The 18302-nt window shown below is 37.4% G+C and overlaps 1 protein-coding gene across 1 annotated transcript in view; it reads right to left on the bottom strand.

The window, feature by feature from the left end:
• Positions 1-14170, bottom strand: part of LOC100890130 (muscle M-line assembly protein unc-89) — a 34762-nt gene extending 20592 nt beyond the window's left edge. Inside the window, exons 1-2 of the mRNA XM_030983019.1 lie at positions 13996-14170; positions 756-1117 (exon numbers count right to left, since the gene is read on the bottom strand). The gene's annotated coding sequence lies outside the window, so the exon portion shown is untranslated. The remainder of the gene's footprint in view (positions 1-755; positions 1118-13995) is intronic.
• Between the last annotated feature and the right edge of the window lie 4132 nt (positions 14171-18302).

Below are 18302 nucleotides of genomic sequence, written 5' to 3'. Positions count from 1 at the left end.
AAGTCCACAGAGTTTGGAAGGGTAGAACTTTGCGAAGGCAGCTGATGTGTCTTGATGAAACACCCACTTTAGAACTCAAAATTAAAGCTACATGTTTCATTTAAAGAGAGCTCACAAAATGTTTGGGTACAGTTTGACACTTCTTTACAGAAAAAAAAACATGAACAAATTTGGCATTAAAACAAACTATTAAAAACAAATATCATAAATTATACAAAAAAGACCACCTCTCGGCCTGGATATTGTTATTTCTAATATAATATTCTCAAGGGGTTGGGGGGGGGGGGGGGGTACACCTGCCTGCTCCCTCCTGGGTTAACTAATGAAATTCCAGAACAGAGCACAATAATATAGTATACGGTACCTTATTTTATAAACGGAGAGAATTGTACAGTATGTAGTCTTGGTCTAAATGTGACTGAATGTTTCCTTGACAGATTTTACTTCCTCATGAATTGATGCTTGATAAATAGCAGTATAGCACGCATGATCTATTTTATGGGCTGTCTCCTAAAAATAAATCATCACAAATTGTCTAGTCATCTGTTATACTTAGTGCTGAGATATGTACATTGTAAGTCATACTGATACACATGTACACGTACACTGCACATGACTATTACTGGAACTTATTTGACTTATAAATAGTGACACGTAAAATACTTAAAAATAATAATAATAATACTAAAAAAAATTTATATAGTGCATATTCTGCATCTATGCACTTTCAGAAAAAGAAAAAACATTGCACTTACCGGTCAGAGTTAATGATATCCCATTACATTTTTCCAGGCCATGCTCAGTCAGTCTGAGAAGCGTTCCCCGAGTTACAGGCCTCCCGTACGTCTCCGCTCTAGCGGTCAGCGCGCACCGTCCATCCCCCTGTCCAGCCAGTCTGGAACTGACCGACCCACCAACCAAGGACAATGTGTAATCCTTCCTGGCAATTAAAGAACTGTAGACGTGCTCACCGACCCTCTCTGAAGCTGCGATGAGTCAGGATCATCAATGTTTACATGTGATGGCTATCATCCCGATGAGGCGAAAGAAAAACTCGAGGACATCCAAGCAACCCAGATAGTCCTTCCCTCATGTGCGCCAACTCATCTTCGACTATCTGTGGGGGGGGGGGGGGGAATCAAGAAGAAGCGACACGAATGTTATTCCTGGCGACACACACACGCAGAATGGATCAGACGGTATATCTGTAACAGATCTTGGGGAATTAAAGACAGAGGGGGCTCGAAACGATCAAGTTCCTGTTACCTACGCTTGACAGATCGGTGTGGACGTCTTTCATTGCCTTCTTACTCACTCATCAAACCTGAAATTTCTCATTGATCGCCATGGCGATGGAATTGTCAATTGATGTGTGATAGACGCAGTGAATGATTGACAAGATTTAGACCAATCAGTTGGTCTTTTCTTTACATGAATAGGGTTTCTGCTTACATGTATAACTTCCTTGAAGAAGCTACTTCAAAAGAAGGAGGTTAAACTTGAGTAAAAGAAACTAATAATTTGCAAGCTTTCCCCTTCTTTTTAATTATTCTGTACAGGAATACCAAGTGTCTTCTCCTGAAAAGTATTTCTCTTAAAATGTTCCGACATCCGAAATTTGACTATAAATATGCCTGTCCTCATCAGCTCGAGACTGCCAAATAACCCACTATTTTAACAGCTAAAATTATCCGGCTAATTTGCGTCTTCATCAGCCCGCAGTTGCAATTAGCGGGAAATAGCGGGCTCTTTGGCAATCTCGAGCTGATGAAGACATGCCTATGGTTGCTATCACACACCCCTTTCTTTTTGTATTGCTGTTTACTGTATGTGATTTATTTTCAGCAATTTGAAAAGCATTATTTATAAACACACAATCAGTCTTACTACATGTACATTTACATGGTTTCTGTTACATTGCATTCCACAAAAAGTGTGAAAATCTGAAAATAGAAGTAAAACATGTACAAGTACATGACCATGTACATACAGTGTATACCACTAAATAAAAATAAAGATTTAAAAGAGTAAGATTGTCAGAATCATGTGAAAAATGCTCAAAGGCAGGTCCATAAAAAAAACTAAGAATAGCTGTTACCGGTATTGTGACATAATTGTTGAATTTATCCGTTACAATTACAACATTTACATACATGTAACACATACCTGTACAACAAGCGCCCCAAATCATGAAATTTACACATTGCTGGCTCACAAGGTGCGACACTATTTGTAAAAAAATTACTGATAAACTAGAGTTACAAAAGATCTAGTTCAACACATTTTCTGCTAAGCTAAAGCACCTCTACTTCTACTTTTGTATGCTAAATCAGTGAGCTCACCACATAGTCAGGTGGGATGGGACGTGCTTAATAAAATAAATTACTCTAAATTTCCTAAATATTTTAAACCATCAGATATCTTGGTATCAAAAGATTGGCTGGGCCTGAGCCCGGCGATCTCCTAGCTCCTCTCCCAAATTGAAGCCTGACTAACAAATCTCTCTAGGGCGATTTCAAACGCGTCAGAGTTGCTCTTCTCTGATCGCCGCGAAGCAAGGCTGGCATCGCAGATCACATGACCTAATCTAGTCATTAAACCCAATGTTTAAGGAGGAAATGACGAGTACTGGTCATGCGATCGCACTGCGAAAACAATGTTAGTAGACCGGGATACTATTCCAATGCTACACCCTTTTTAGACAAATGCTGTTCTTGACCACCTGAATGCTTGCTTGAGGCTTCCCCTACATAGCAACATGTAATGAATGTAGACTGGATTCCAAGTATTGTAGTTTATTCATTAATAACAAGTGAATGGAATCACTTGTCACTATACTGTACATGTAGGTCCCCAGGAAAGATACATCCATAAATTTGAATAATATGGAGGAAACCAGTCTATTTGGAAAGGTTACTCATGAACATTGTACAATGTATTCTACAAGTACACCTGTATGCACCTGTACATGCACCCAACTACACATGCACCATTATTTTTCACATACATGTACAGTATACCGGAACTCCACCTTTAACCCCGGCCCCCCCACTCAGTGTTATTTAGGGTACGCATATGCGTGTTCCAACCGACCCCCCCCTTTTCAGCAAAAGTCCGGTGTGTAAAGCCAATACGGCTCGACCTTTTTCTTTTGTATACGAGCCTTTTTCCGCACCCCCCCCCTTTTCAGCAAAAGTCCGGTGTGTAAAGTCAATACGGCTCGACCTTTTTCTTTTGTTACGAAAAGGACATTTTGGCAACACGCATGCGGTCATTTTGAAACCTGAGTGGGGGGGGCCGGGCTTTAACCTAGATGTTTTAAAAACATAAATATGTACATCGGTGAGATGAAATATTCAAACTCAAGATAGAGTCTGGAAATCCAGACTAAGCCAGACCGCGAAGACTTAAATCCAGCTTTAAGACTTGACGCATTGCATTCCCCGTATGCGTTCTATATGTCACTCGTGTAGACATAGCATTTGCAACCTTACGAAAAACATGAAATCTGAGCTTAACTTTCAAGGTTTCGATGTTTATGTCGGGTATTTTAAGGTACAGACTCATGACACGACATAAATGTCCACCTTTTATGCAACCTAATAAAGGCACGAAACTGCTCAAATTATATTCCATCATGCATTCAAGTTACTTATTAAACCAGGAAATGGCAAAAACTTTAGGATCCCAGATTGGGGTATAATAAATACAAGTACATGTACATTGTATATGTACGTGCTTACCAATCACCTTTCGCTATCTAGACTTGATCAGGTGACCAAAAATTTAAAGCCACATACTGTACAGGTAATAGTTGATGTCCATGTGTATTGCATCACAATTCGCTGATACCAGATTTGATTGAATGACCAATTAATGTGTCTATGCGTGCGAAGGTCTCTAAGGGCGCGTTCATGCTTGATTTTGACGGCCAGAATCAGGCATCTGTTACGCGTTTAGTTTAAAACACGATTGCATTCATGCTCACTTTTGTAGAATCACCGAAAAACGGCGATCACGATCGCCGATCATAAACTCACAAAAAGATGCGTTTACAAATAGTTTAAATGGGGTCAACGCACTGACCTCTAGTGGGTCTACGTAGCATGCGCACACAGGTTTGCGAATCCAGCTGAAGGCCACCCAAGGAGAATTGCCTGGAGAAGTGAGCATGAACACTGCACCGTGGAACTGCGATTACGATGAGCATTACAAATCGCTCATTCTGCCTTCAAAATCAAGCATGAACGCGCCCTAAAGCAGCGAACCTGTGGTCCCACCAGAAAATTCTCAAAACTTGCCCTTACATGTTTATCTCGAGGGTGAGGGAAATTTGACATGATGAGAAAATTTGATACCCGGTAGTCTAGGGCACAGAGCATTACACAAGACCTGTCTGTCATAAAAGTGAAGTCCACTCTTAGTGACTGACAACACTTGTTATGGGTAAACACCCGAATGGTTTACATTTTCCATGAAAACCCACTATTATGAGCCTTTAAAAAAAAGACAAAATCAGAATCTGTAGATAAGTTTTTAGTTGAATTATATTATGTGAAATTTCGGGATTTCAAGAGTTTTACATGACAATTTTCATCTCATTTCAAGTGGCCACATAATGTAGGCTGACCATGTCAAGTGTATTTAGTTAATATTGTCTAGATCATAAGATTAATTGGACTGAATGAATAAGCAAGGTAAATTCAAGAGGTGCTGGTACATTGAACATCTCTACTACATGAGCATGTACATACATGTAGCCCTGAGAAAATCGATAAAGACAACCTCTTTTTTTTCTAGAAAATTGATGAGTATTCATGACTCATGAGTAGACCTTCTTTCTGCCTAGCAGTTTTCAAAACATCTAAACTAAATCTACACTTATATGCTAATAGTGTGTACAATATATTTCTCTGAAGTAAAGGTCTCCATGTACGTTGTACACTGTAGATGGTTTTACATCTGTGTATATTTTATACAAAAGCCCCAAAAGGCCTACTTTTGTCATTTTCTTATCAATCATCTTTTATTATTACTGGTAACTGCACATGTCATTCAAAAATTCTTTAACAAAGGAAGAACAAACAAACAAGTTCCCTGTTGTATTTCACCATCAAATATTCCAAATAATAAAATTCTAAAAATATGCCTTCAGATCCTTTGTTTGGCCGTACGTGGAAGAGATTTTATGATTGACCCATGGGCATTTGACATCCATAGCAGTACTATACTGGTATTTCAAGAAATGTGTCCCAAACAAGCGTGGCTTTGCTATGTGTGATTTCATTAAGGTTATATTAGAGGTATTTGAGCGCAAAACGAGATGAGTCATCGGTGAGTTTATCAGGCAGGTATTTGATGAAGATAACCCATCGAGGTGAAAACAACCCTGATAGACGATGTGTGTTCAGCCGTCTGCCTATTTGTGGAATCCACCGGCAATGTTCATATCTTCAATCAATTACGCCGTGTTCACATGTGCTTCATGTGACGTTCATTGCCACAAAGAATGCTTGGCTCGGCTGTACTAATACTGTTTTCACACTGGCAATATTTTGCTGAACCCCGTACTATAGGTGGGGTTAAGGGGGGGGGTCTTAACCCCACCTATAGTACGGGGTTAAGCCTATTCCACTTTCTGTTCAGACTGGTTTTTACCAAAGTGGGCTAAAGTTGGCTAACCCCACCTATAGTACGGGGTTAACTAACCCTGCAAAATAGCAGGGCTAACTCCGCAATTGTGGTGCTAACTCCTGCTAACCCCGCAATTGCGGTGCTAAGCAAATGAATGAGAACAGAAACGAAAAATAGTCCGGTACTACGCAATGGAGCGTATCGCAGCTGGCTAGATGCGAAGTATGTCCTATCATAACATACACGATATCCGGGGTTAACGAAATGCAGTGAGAACAGCGGGAATTTTCTTATTCCGGAATAGGCGCTAGTACGTGACTAAAAACAGCGAGTGTGAAAAGCCAAAAAAATAGTCCGGGGTTAAGGATAGTACGGGGCTAAGCAAAGTACGGGGTTAAGCAAAACCAGTGTGAAAAGAGTATTGGTCCTAGAGATGTACTTGGGACTTTTCAAGGAATTTTGTAAACAAGGCATTACATTGTATGTACAAATATAACACAACCCCATTTCATAAAACATACCTGTATGTTATCAAATATCATTAACAAATGCAAAAATTGAAATTCTATGATGACAAATTTGCTCTCAGCCAATCAAATGCCACAATAACAATTATTGTAACTTGTTATTGATAACAACTTCTATGAAACAGGGCTCCGTTGATGTCCCTTCATATAACGCATGATCGTTAGCGGAGTAAAAGCTCACAACCAAGATGAAAACTTTCAAGAACATTTTCTACAACCCATGTGGTCTATTGGTTGTTTATGTAGTCTAATTTTCATTTGGTATTATAATTCCCTTTTCCCAGTTTGTGTAATATCTATTTTTCCACTTTCTATATGGTCTAATAATCATTAAATCATAAACAATAATAACAGTCCTACTTTCCATCTTACTTCTGAGTATAATACTCGTGCTCAGTACGATTGCATACCATGCTTTAGTGTTACACAGTATGAGTAGTCGTCTGGTAACCAATTCTATTACCTTCACAGACAGGGGCATTAAAAGGTTCCTTCAATGATACTGTAAATGCCATTACAAGGTACCTTGGCTAAAAAGGTAGGGGAAAAAAGAGGATTAGGATTCGACCCAAATCCCATTCTATTCCGATCAGTTTGTATGAAGCGTACCTTTCAAAGGAAGACCATCGTCCTGTAAAAGTAGATTTCCGTAGAGTACATGTATGCATGGATACCTGTCCATATGCAGCTCATATTCTGTATCAAAATACTATGTATTTAAAGATGGAATCAATTGCTACTGTATGTACATGGGGGTGTTTCACAAAGATCCCAAGTTGAACTTATCTTTAAGTTGGTCTTAACCATTATGAAAAGCTGTTAGCATCTTTGAAAATATTTTGTAAAAGGCATAAAATGTTGATTTGAATCATTCATATTTTCTATTATTAAGGAGATTTCATGTTCTTGATGTGGAATTTATGAAAAGTCTAAAATACTTGAATTTTTGCTTTTGAATATATTTGATTTTAAGACTACAAATGGCTCTCCATAATGTTTAAGTCCAACTTAGAGTTAAGTTCTACTTACATGTAGGACCTTTGTGAAACACCCCCTGGTCATACAAAGTTTGGTGAATGGCACTGTCTGGAAGCATTTTTTTGTAATGTAATCAAATTTAAAGCGTTGACATCTTTGTTGCCTCCTTACAAATTATTTTATTCACCTGTTACAAATAATTTATTTCAATAGTCAGAATGCCAATTGCATACATTAATTGTTGAGAATGCTAGGTAGGGCAAGCATTATGGCTTGTCCTAGCTGTAGTTCCTAACAACACATAATGTATGCAATTTGCTTTCTACAGTAACTACCGGCATTGAAATACAATTATTTGTCAAATGTAACAGGTAAATTAAATAATTTGTAACATGGCACATTACAAAGATTTATACATTACCGGTATTATGAAAATGGTCTATTGGAAAAGGAATCAGGATAAAAACACTTTACAATATAGCAATATAGCATGTAGTATGAAATAATGTACGCTGCAATATATTAGAAAATCAAATTTAAAAGATACACTGTATATTGATTGACCTATCTTGCTGTAAAATCAGATGCACGGCACACAGAAATGAGTATATATGGGACTACATACACACATGACATGAAAGTTTGGTCCAAACATAGACTTTTAAATTATCACAATTATGTCCCTGGTCCAAAAATTATCGGGGAAAAAATTAATATTTATTTTTTCTGGGGCTACTTTTAAGCTTGCCTGCATGAAAATTACATTCTAAAATTTGTTTTGCATTGAACTCTAATTTGTTTTGCATTGAACTCTATGCAAATTTACAGGGGCTCTTTTGGCATTTCAGGGGCTAATTAGCCCCGAGCCCCCGTGTATTTTTTCACTGAACATAAAGCTACTCCCCGCCATACAAGTATTGAGAATACGAGGGCATTTGAAGAAAAAAATTCTCAGGGAAAATTTCTTCTGACGTTCTTCGTACTGTACAGTGTACAATGTATACACTGTATAAAGAATGAGGAAGCGAACAACTTATTTTTCCGTCTTTGATCTTTGATGCAGAACTCGTGCATCTCTTTATAAATGTCACATGCAGACAGCAAATCAGTCAATCTGTCAAACTTGACACTACTAATAATAATTGATTGGTACTGTAGCCTAAGGCAGAAACAATCCCATGCATAATTCCCATCTTGCTCACTACCATACAAGCTGCATTATAAACAGGTGTAGTGGTAGGGCCAATTATCATTTGACAACTCTAGCTCAGGTGTAAATTAGGTAAATTATATCATTAAATTATGGTATACAGCCGAGTACACCTGTGTAACATGTAGCTGAAGCATTTGCAGGCCTACGTATGGTACATGTACAGTAATTTCTCAAATCAATACCGGTACCTTTTTATTAAAGATAAACTTTAGTACTGGTAATGCGATTGCATTGTGAAAGAAAAGGTGTGGAAAGGATCAGAAACAGTTGATCATGTAGCATGTAAGTATTGGTGTGCACTGCAAGGTTCTGGAGTCATCAAAATCATAATAAATTTGACCGAGTCTTGGTAAAGTAACAAGCACTCACATAGAAAGCTATATATGGGACAACACACATGGTGTCGGGGCTAGTACTACCTTGATTTCCTTGTCTTTCTATGCTCATTACTCAGCCAGTATACATTTTCTTCCAAAATTGTTTGGCACATGTCATTTATTTGTAATCTTGAACATTCAGTGTAAGTTTTGTTTGATTCTGTGAGAATTTTTTTTTTTTTTTACCAGTACTGGAGTTTATCTTTAACATGTAAACAACCAGAAATACATGTACATGTAAGTCTTGGTTATGAGTATCAGACAAATCTCATATGAATAATAATAATTTTCAGTACACATACATGTATCTATTAAAATGTCTATCCTATGATTTAAAATGCCAAAAATATTTTCAGTTGTAAACCCGGTATAAGTATCAGTAATTCAGTATCTATACGTACAGTAGTACAGTGTATATCAGAATCTTGCAAAATACAAGAGTTTACATGTATGCAAATCTTCGCAGCATTTCATTAGCAATATTAATTTCTTCATTCATGTCAGGAGTGTCGGGACTGCTTGTACCAGTGTACAGATCACAATAGGCATGTATGTAGCCGTGTATGCCAAATTAACGGTGCAACTATAAACTGGAAGGTCAATTCAAAAGAAGTCAGATAAGGTGGAATTATTGATTCATAAATGACCTTTGTTCGACAATGAAATAATGAGAGTTCTATGCCAGGCTATACACTGTGCGCTATTTGAATGTATGCAATGTACATCTGTATGTCAGTTTATAAGCTAATTGTTTGAACTGAGAGATGTACAATATACATAGATACATGTAGGCCTACAGGTGTGATTAACTTACAGTACATTGTACATGTTTAGAGTAAACATTACAATGTACATGTACGTATTTGAAAATAACATGGCCTACGAGACACATATTGGACAGAATCGGCCTGAATTGAATTTACAACATTAAAATAAAGCTGTACACACAGTGTAGATCTTTCTTCGATGACATCATCGTGTCACAGCTTATTGCTCTAATAATATAAAAATCATTCACTTCGTTGAACTGAATTAATTTCTGTTACTACTGTATGTCCTCATTTTCCTGTATACTGGTAGTAAAATACAATTTAGCTTTCTTTTGAAGGCCTGCATTGTCCATATTGATACTAATGTATTCAGAATCTTGCTACTATTTATCTCAAAAATTTGATTTTCAAATATTGTCAACCATTTTTTCATTTTTTTCCTGATTATAAAATAGTAATGTAAACTTTACAATGACATGCCAATCAAATGTATTCATGTAGTTTGAACAATATTTTGCTTGTTGACATTCTAAACAATTTGTATACATAACAGTGTATACAGTGAACAAGAATAGCTGAAGTGTGGCACGTGAATGTAAATATTTTAAAGACAAATTTCCTGCAACTTTGATGCTGCAATGAAAGAAAACAACATGTTTTCAAATATTTCATACAAATTTGCATTTTACAAGATAATGAAAATGGTAAACAGGCCTTTGTGAAAGTGTTTACGAGTGACTGATCTTCAAATATTGTTTGTAAACTTTGTTGAAAAATTTACTGATCCTCATTGTGTTAGAGTAAGCAGATCATTGCTTTAATGGTACATACATGTATCACTGTACTTAATTACACACATTTTATGCTTAAAATACAATGTATGACAGTACAAGGTTGCTTAATAAACAATTTGTTGGGGTACAAGTAGTAGTTCCATTAAGTACCTCTACGCTACACACTATTAACAATAATTACTAGTTGTAGAACTTTTAGAAGCAGTACTGGTACAGTGGTACTGGTACTAGTAATAGTACTAGTGATAGTAGTAGTAGTAGAAGAAGTAACAGTAGTAGTAGTAGTAATAGTAGTACTTACATGTAGTAGTAGTAGTAGTAGTAGTAGTAGTAGTAGTAGAAGAAGAAGAAGAAGAAGGAGTAGTAGTAGTTAGTAGAAGAAGAAGAAGGAGTAGTGGTAGTGGTGGTAGTAGTAGTAGTAGCAGTAGCAGTAGTAGTAGTAGTAGTAGTAGTAGTAGTAGTAGTCATAGAAGAAGTAGGAGTAGTAGTAGTAGTGGTGGTGTTGGTGGTAGTACATGTACATGTACACTGTAGAAAAAGTAGCAGTAGTAGTAGTAGTAGTAGTAGAGGTCAGTAGGAGTAGCAGCAATATTGTACATTAGTTCAATGACCCTTCCTCATGCCCCCCACCCCTCCATGATATATAACTCCCTGATATATGAATGAATCTGTCATACAATGTGTACTACTGTACATCTTGCATACCACATAATGTAAGTTTTACAAAAAAACGTAACATACATGTAAATGTACACCACCTGCCAATCAATCAATGAGCACTACAGTTCAGTTGTACAGTACTGGTTGGTAACAAATAAAACAAAGTGTCAAAACCAACATACCAAACTGTTAATTAATCTCACCTTCTGTTCACGTTCTTCTTCACAGAGTATAAGACTCACTAATTAACAATTTCCTATTTGTTCTGGCACTGGCTAATTTTCACAATTTGTAAGATCAATGACGGGAGGGTCTTCCATTTTCAATAGACTGGTACATGTATGCTACAACTGTACTATGCTACGTATATATTCAAATTCATGGACGTTTCTTTCCCAGGGACCTAGTGACGACTTATCCATTGATTAAAATGTTACTTTTGAATCGTGAATGAACTACATGGAATACATGTACAACTATACAACCATACGTGTCTGCATACATGTACATTACTTATTTATTGCTATATGCCAGGCAAGCCTCGGGCAAGCTTTCAGATTGCCAAGAACAACCATTGTTTAAAATGTATGCATAAAATTTGAATACGTTGGTAAACCGGTCTATTGAACCTATTTAAATTGTAGCCATCCCAATTTTGGCCATTATTATTTCAATTTCCAAACGAATCAAAGACCCTTTATACAGCATACATGTACATGTATGTCTTGAATCAAAACAATAACAAAGCAAAAACAAAACTTAGAGCAGTGCTCCATACTTACTTTCTAAACAGGGCAAATAGAATAAAATATTAAAAAGATGTGCGCAAGATGGAACTCAGCATTAAACTATGAAATCTATGAGGGACCAGCGCCCAGGTTATTGTACATGTACAGTACAGTTACCATTATCCATAATCTGGAATACCAACAACCTATGTAATCAAATTTAAAGCATAAAGTGCCTCAATACAAATTATTTCATTCACCTGTTACAAATAATTGTATTACAATTGTCAGAATGTGAATTGCATTGGACAAAGATTATGGCTTGCCCTGCCTAACAATAAATCTCAGACTATTGAAATACAATTATTTGTAACAGGTGAATTGAATTGAATTGAATAAGGCACTTAACAAAAATTTGTGCATTAAATATGATTACATTATGAAAATGGTCGAAATGGCACTTTCGTAACATGAAGTTTGCAGTATACAAACTTTGCAAAGAGCTTCATCCTTCGCACCCGACTAATTTTAGTGGCAAAAAAGCTTTGAGCTTTCAATTTCTATCTTACATCATATTAATTTCTAGGTGAAAGCTGGTTATTTTTAGAACTGTGGCCTCTTCTCAACGTCAACAGTTATCTGGTGCAAGTGACAAGACAGCACAAAGGGCTGTCAATTGACCGATTCCTTTCTTCCCCTTACCTCACCAATTTTTATTTCCTTTTTTGAGCTTGTTCCAAGTTCTGGTCGCCTCAACTCGTAATTTAGGAAGTGGTGACAAAGCAGCGAGTCAAGGCTTTTCACCTCCCTAAGTCCCTATTCAGGGTGACGTAAATAAATGCTTGCTAATTAAGTCGTGCTTTAGAACGCATATCTGCCAACCTCCTAAGTAAAATTTACTATCATATAATGAAATGGCTGATAACTAGTGGTTAGGGAGAGAAACATGCATATACATTGTACATGTAGTTAACAGATATTACCCTGAAAAGTGTGCTTGACATTTTGGACCTCCAAAGTACATGTACTAACATGTACCTACATGTAATGATGTATTTGATAAAGCCTGAAATGGCCTGGAAAAACAGAAGTGACAAGGCTTTACAAATCAATGAAAAGCTTGTAAACTGGCATCCCTGCATTTTGCTAGCATTTAACATTCTGGGTGCATTTTCCGCCCTCTGACTGCAGACCTGCCAACCTCTCGAGTTCAAAAACTGTATTCTTTAAACCCCAAAGTTGTATTTTACTGACAAAAGTCGTATTTTTAAAAGATCGATATCCATGATGAAAATCTTGCAAGCCGTGTAAAACTCTCGCTGCCGGAGTCATCTAAATCAATCTCATCCCAGTCTACGCCGAAGGCAAAATGATTATGAAGGAAAAACTGTACGCGCCATCTACACGTTCGTAATGGCGTTATCACAGTTTTTCCTTCATAATCATTTTGCCTTCGGCGTAGACTAGAAGGGATGAGATTGATTTAGATGACTCCGGCAGCGAGAGTTTTACACGGCTTGCAAGATTTTCATCATGGATATCGATTTTGACCCATAATTTCCTAAAAATGGACCATTAAACGGATTATTTCAGTCAAGTTGGTAAGTGGAACCGAAGTAGTTAAGTTTTAACCTAATTTACAATATAAAATGCATCGGATATGCATCCTGTGAAAGGAGTAATTCGGGGATAAGTTTTGCAAGTTTGGTGTGCTGATTTGCCCACATAACCCTACACATTTCGCGGGATAGTCTGTTTCGGTCTCTAAAGAGAGAGCCGACCCTACCCCAATAAGAGGCTAACGAACGAAAGAGACAGAAAATTCGGTCTATACCTTAACCAGTTCACCTAGGCCTCTAGACCTATTTCTAAAAAAAAACTGACCTAGATCTAGATCTAGTCTAGACTAGTCTAAATTATGATAAATGTGCACACCGACAATGCAACATTGCAAGTCACATTGCCTTGGTGAGTACATGTAAGTGATCATATTCATAGCTGACCAAATCATGACAGTTCACAATAGATCATGATTTTCATTTTTTTTTCTGTATGTTTCTGATGTTTGCGCCGCGCGCCCAGGCCACTTCCACTTCAGCACCGTGCTCCACGGTTGCCGTGGGGCAGCGCAGCACGGCGGCGCGGCATTAGAGACGGACAGACGCAGTCCGCAGAAAATGACAAGAGCAACACATCAACATTACACCAAATGCGGTACGTGGTACAAAACAAAAATAATACCCGCGGTAACAAAAAAGAGCCTGTCCAGATTACAACATCTAATCTACTTGTTGAATGATTGTTAAATTCTCACCTCAGTCGCATAAAATATCCAAGAAGAAAATAATCAGTGAAAACTGAAAAGTCACTTTGATGATATTAGAAATTGGCTCACTTTTGCAAAATAGTATGGGTGGATGAGGAGCGAGATTCAAACAGCTGGGAGAAATTCGTTCTGCTAAAGATGTTACAAGCCACAAGTTAGTTGTGCACGCTTATGACGGGCGGATCGCGCCATAAAGATGACAACTATACAACTATACATCCATCGAATGGATGTAGGGTTTTAACCAATCAGAACGCAGGAAACTGTACAACTATACAACTATACAACTATACGACTATGCAACCATACAGCTATAGAACGTATGTAAGGTTGTTACGTTTGCGGGCCGAAATGCCATAATTGCAAACAACCATACATCCATTCAGCTTTATGGTTGTACGGTTTTAACCAATCACAATGCAGGAAACTATACAGCCATGGCGGCGAGAATGTCTGTATAGTTTTATGCCTGTACGGTTTTAACCAATCATAATGCAGGAAACTATACAGCCATGGCGGCGAGAATGTCTGTATAGTTTTATGGCTGTACGGTTTTATCCAATCACAATGCAGGAAACTATACAGCCATGGCGGCGGAAATGTCTGTATAGTTTTATGCCTGTACGGTTTTAACCAATCATAATGCAGAAAACTATACAGACATGGCGGCGAGAATGTCTGTATAGTTTTATGGCTGTACGGTTTTAACCAATCACAATGCAGGAAAACTATACAGCCATGGCGGCGAGAATGTCTGTATAGTTTTATAGCTATACGGTTTTGATCACAATGCAGGAAATTATATAGACTAGCCATGCATCGCTAAACTTATGCAATAAGGCAAAGAATTTGTTGTTTAACCGAACGATATTCTAAATAAACATACAAATATTACTCCCCAACTTGGAAAAAGATGGGCGAATTGCACCAGTTCATGCATTTCAGTCCCATTCATATAAATTCATCCAGGTCCAACTGCAAATGTCCACCAAAGTTTAATGTTCGGTTAGGAAAGGTACAAATCAATTAATTTAATTTATTCGTGCAGTTGATAACAATGTAGGTCCTCCACGTCATTAGGAATAATCATGTTGTAGTCTATATATACATTTGCCGATGGGTCTGTTGCTTAGAGAGAGATCTAGACCCTATATACCCTAGACTAGATCTAAATAGACCTAGGTCTAGATCTACAATTGCCGATTTAGGAAATTAGATCTAGATCTAGACCTAGTCTAGTATTAGTAGATCTGAATAGGAGTAAATCTAGGCCTATAGTCTACTAATATTTCTATAATAGACCTAGATCTAGTCTACTAGAGTAGATCTAGGTCTAGTCTATAGTAATAATAGTCTAGTCTAGATCTACTATTTACTAGTAGGTCTAGGTCTATTTATAGTAATAGTCCACTAAATTAAATAGAATAGTACTAGGCTAGACCTAGTAGTAGCAGTACTAATTAAGCACTAGATCTAGGCCTAGTACTAGTACTAGTACTATAGCTATCACCTAGTCTAGATCTAGTTCTGGTCAACTACTAGTAAATCTACCACTAGATCCATTATTATTTAGTACTAGTAGGCCTATAAGATCAATTTTTATTTTTATTTATTCCATCATTGCTTTGCTATGTTCAGCATTCAATGGCTGTAGAGGCATAAGTGTCAGCTAAATTCAGACATTCTCACCGCCATGGCTGTATAGTTTCCTGCATTATGATTGGTTAAAACCGTACAGCCATAACGTTAAAACTATACAGACATTTCCGCCGCCATGGCTGTATAGTTTCCTGCATTGTGATTGGATAAAACCGTACAGCCATAAAACTATACAGACATTCTCGCCGCCATGGCTGTATAGTTTCCTGCATTGTGATTGGTTAAAACCGTACAGCCATAAAACTATACAGACATTCTCGCCGCCATGGCTGTATAGTTTCCTGCATTGTGATTGGTTAAAACCGTACAACCATAAAGCTGAATGGATGTATGGTTGTTCGCAATTATGGCATTTCGGCCCGCAAACGTAACAACCTTACATACGTTCTATAGCTGTATGGTTGCATAGTCGTATAGTTGTATAGTTGTATAGTTGTACAGTTTCCTGCGTTCTGATTGGTTAAAACCTTACATCCATTCGATGGATGTATAGTTGTATAGTTGTCATCTTTATGGCGCGATCCGCCCGTCATACACGCTATGCATGTGTAGCATGCATTCGGCGTATGTAAGTAGCGTCCCGACGTAAGCTCATTGAACAATTCAAATAGAGATGCATGAATAACAAAGAGGGAGAGAACCGTTACTCATCGAAGAACCCTTAATAAGCTGGACTCCCCCTCTTGATCTTACTCCCCTCCGATCGACATTCACCCTCTCTATCTCTCGTCTTTCTCACCCTCTCCCTCTATGCTAGCTGGGGCCATTCTCCTGGCCCATTTTGTCCGGCTCCTAGGCCATCTACGACCCCCCCCTCCCCCGGGGTGAGGGGCAGGGGCGTAGACAACGGGGGGGATGAGGGGGATGCATCCCCCCCACCTCACAAGGTGGGGGGATGGCATGTACAATCATCCCCCCCAGGTTTTTGGGAATGATATTTGCTTACTTAATAAGTCATAATGATGATAATAATAGTAATAATAATAATGATAACAATTATAATATTAATAATAATAATAATTATGATGATGATAATAATAATCCTCATCATTATTGTAATTGTGTTTATTATTATAGGATTTCCCGGCCAAATTCGCGTGTTTGTCATTCGAATTCATTTACTTTGCATTTAAGTTAGCGCAGATCGGCTTTGCCATGCCAATTATCGTTCAATTTTCCAGTTTTTGTATTTAATTTGGGATTTTGGTCGAAGGGTTTCATAGATCTGTCATTCAATTTAGAAACTGTTCAACTAGCATTCAAATTAATATTCACTTGTCGAAGCGTAATTTTTATCATTCAAATTAACACCTGTCATTCGTATTCGTAATATTTTTATTCAAGTTAGGAATGTTAGGGGGAAGAATTGCAACAAACTTTTACAGTTTTTAAATAATGCAGTTAAAATGCATGATTTGTCATTGGGAGCTAAGCTGTCATTCTATTTATTTATTTTCAGGACCATGCAGACATAAAGTAAAGAAGGGGCGAAATCAAGGGATATGGCATTTCTGCACGGACATGTTCATATACCCGGGAAGTGTGGGGGTACCCTCAATCGCCCCTTTTTACTACAGACTCGGAATTTTACAAAAGTAATTCACATCGTCTCTTATACCCAGCACACCCCTCTGTTTTTCTAAAAGAGTTTCATAGTGTACTTGCCCGCCAGCAGATCGATGGCTAAAGACATGGCTCAATAATGAATCATGTTCAAATTGTTGACTCTAGTCCCTACCCCAGTCACAATATTGTACCCTTCTTCCATAATGAAATTATGATGAAAATTAATTATGATAAATTTATGATGAAACATAAGACAAACAACTTCCTTACATGAACATTTACAAATATACTGAGACCATCAGGTCCGCAGATCCAAGTCGTTTTTTCTTCTTAACAATCAAACTTAAATGCTGATGAATATCAGATAAATCTAATAAGTATAAGTGTATAAATGCAAGAAAATGAAATATGATGAAATACACATGAAAAAACAATCTTGAAAGAAAAAGAATGAGCTATAAAAAGTGTGTAATAAACAAGAAATGTATATTGACCATCAATTTAAGTGCACAAAGTGCTAATTGAATGCCACAAATGAATTAGAATGTTAGAAGTACACCGTCGCGTTGTCAGAAAATCGTTTTGCGCCAAATCGAATGACCAAATAGCGAAAGAAGCACATTGTTCATTAATTTGAATGAAACATACGTAGATTCTAACGAAAATTCCCTAGACTTGAAAACTAGAAAAGGGAATATAAACTCGAGATATACCTGACTGCACTAAAACTTTCGAATTTGAACGCAAGACAAGTTAATTTGAATGACAAACTCGCGAATTTGGCCGGGAAATCCTATATTAGCCGCATTCACACGGTGAAAGCCAATTCAGACGGTAAAAAAAAGAAAATCTTACAAGTATTTTGTGGTTATCTTGTGGTTTGGAAACCACAAGATAACCACAAGATTAAACAAGCACGGATCTACGGGGGGGGGGTTAGGGGGTTTAAAACCCCCCCCCTTGGGCGGCCCAAAAAAAAAACAAAACAACAAAAAAAGGGGGAAAAAAGAAAAAAAGAAAAGAAAAAAAGAAAGAAAAAAGAACGCACGCTGGAGAGAAACCCTTTCAAG

Source organism: Strongylocentrotus purpuratus, unplaced genomic scaffold, assembly GCF_000002235.5.
Source record: "Strongylocentrotus purpuratus isolate Spur 01 unplaced genomic scaffold, Spur_5.0 spur5_scaffold_13, whole genome shotgun sequence".
NCBI classification, from domain to species: Eukaryota; Metazoa; Echinodermata; class Echinoidea; order Camarodonta; family Strongylocentrotidae; genus Strongylocentrotus; species Strongylocentrotus purpuratus.
This window is presented reverse-complemented; position numbering and strand designations above follow the sequence as displayed.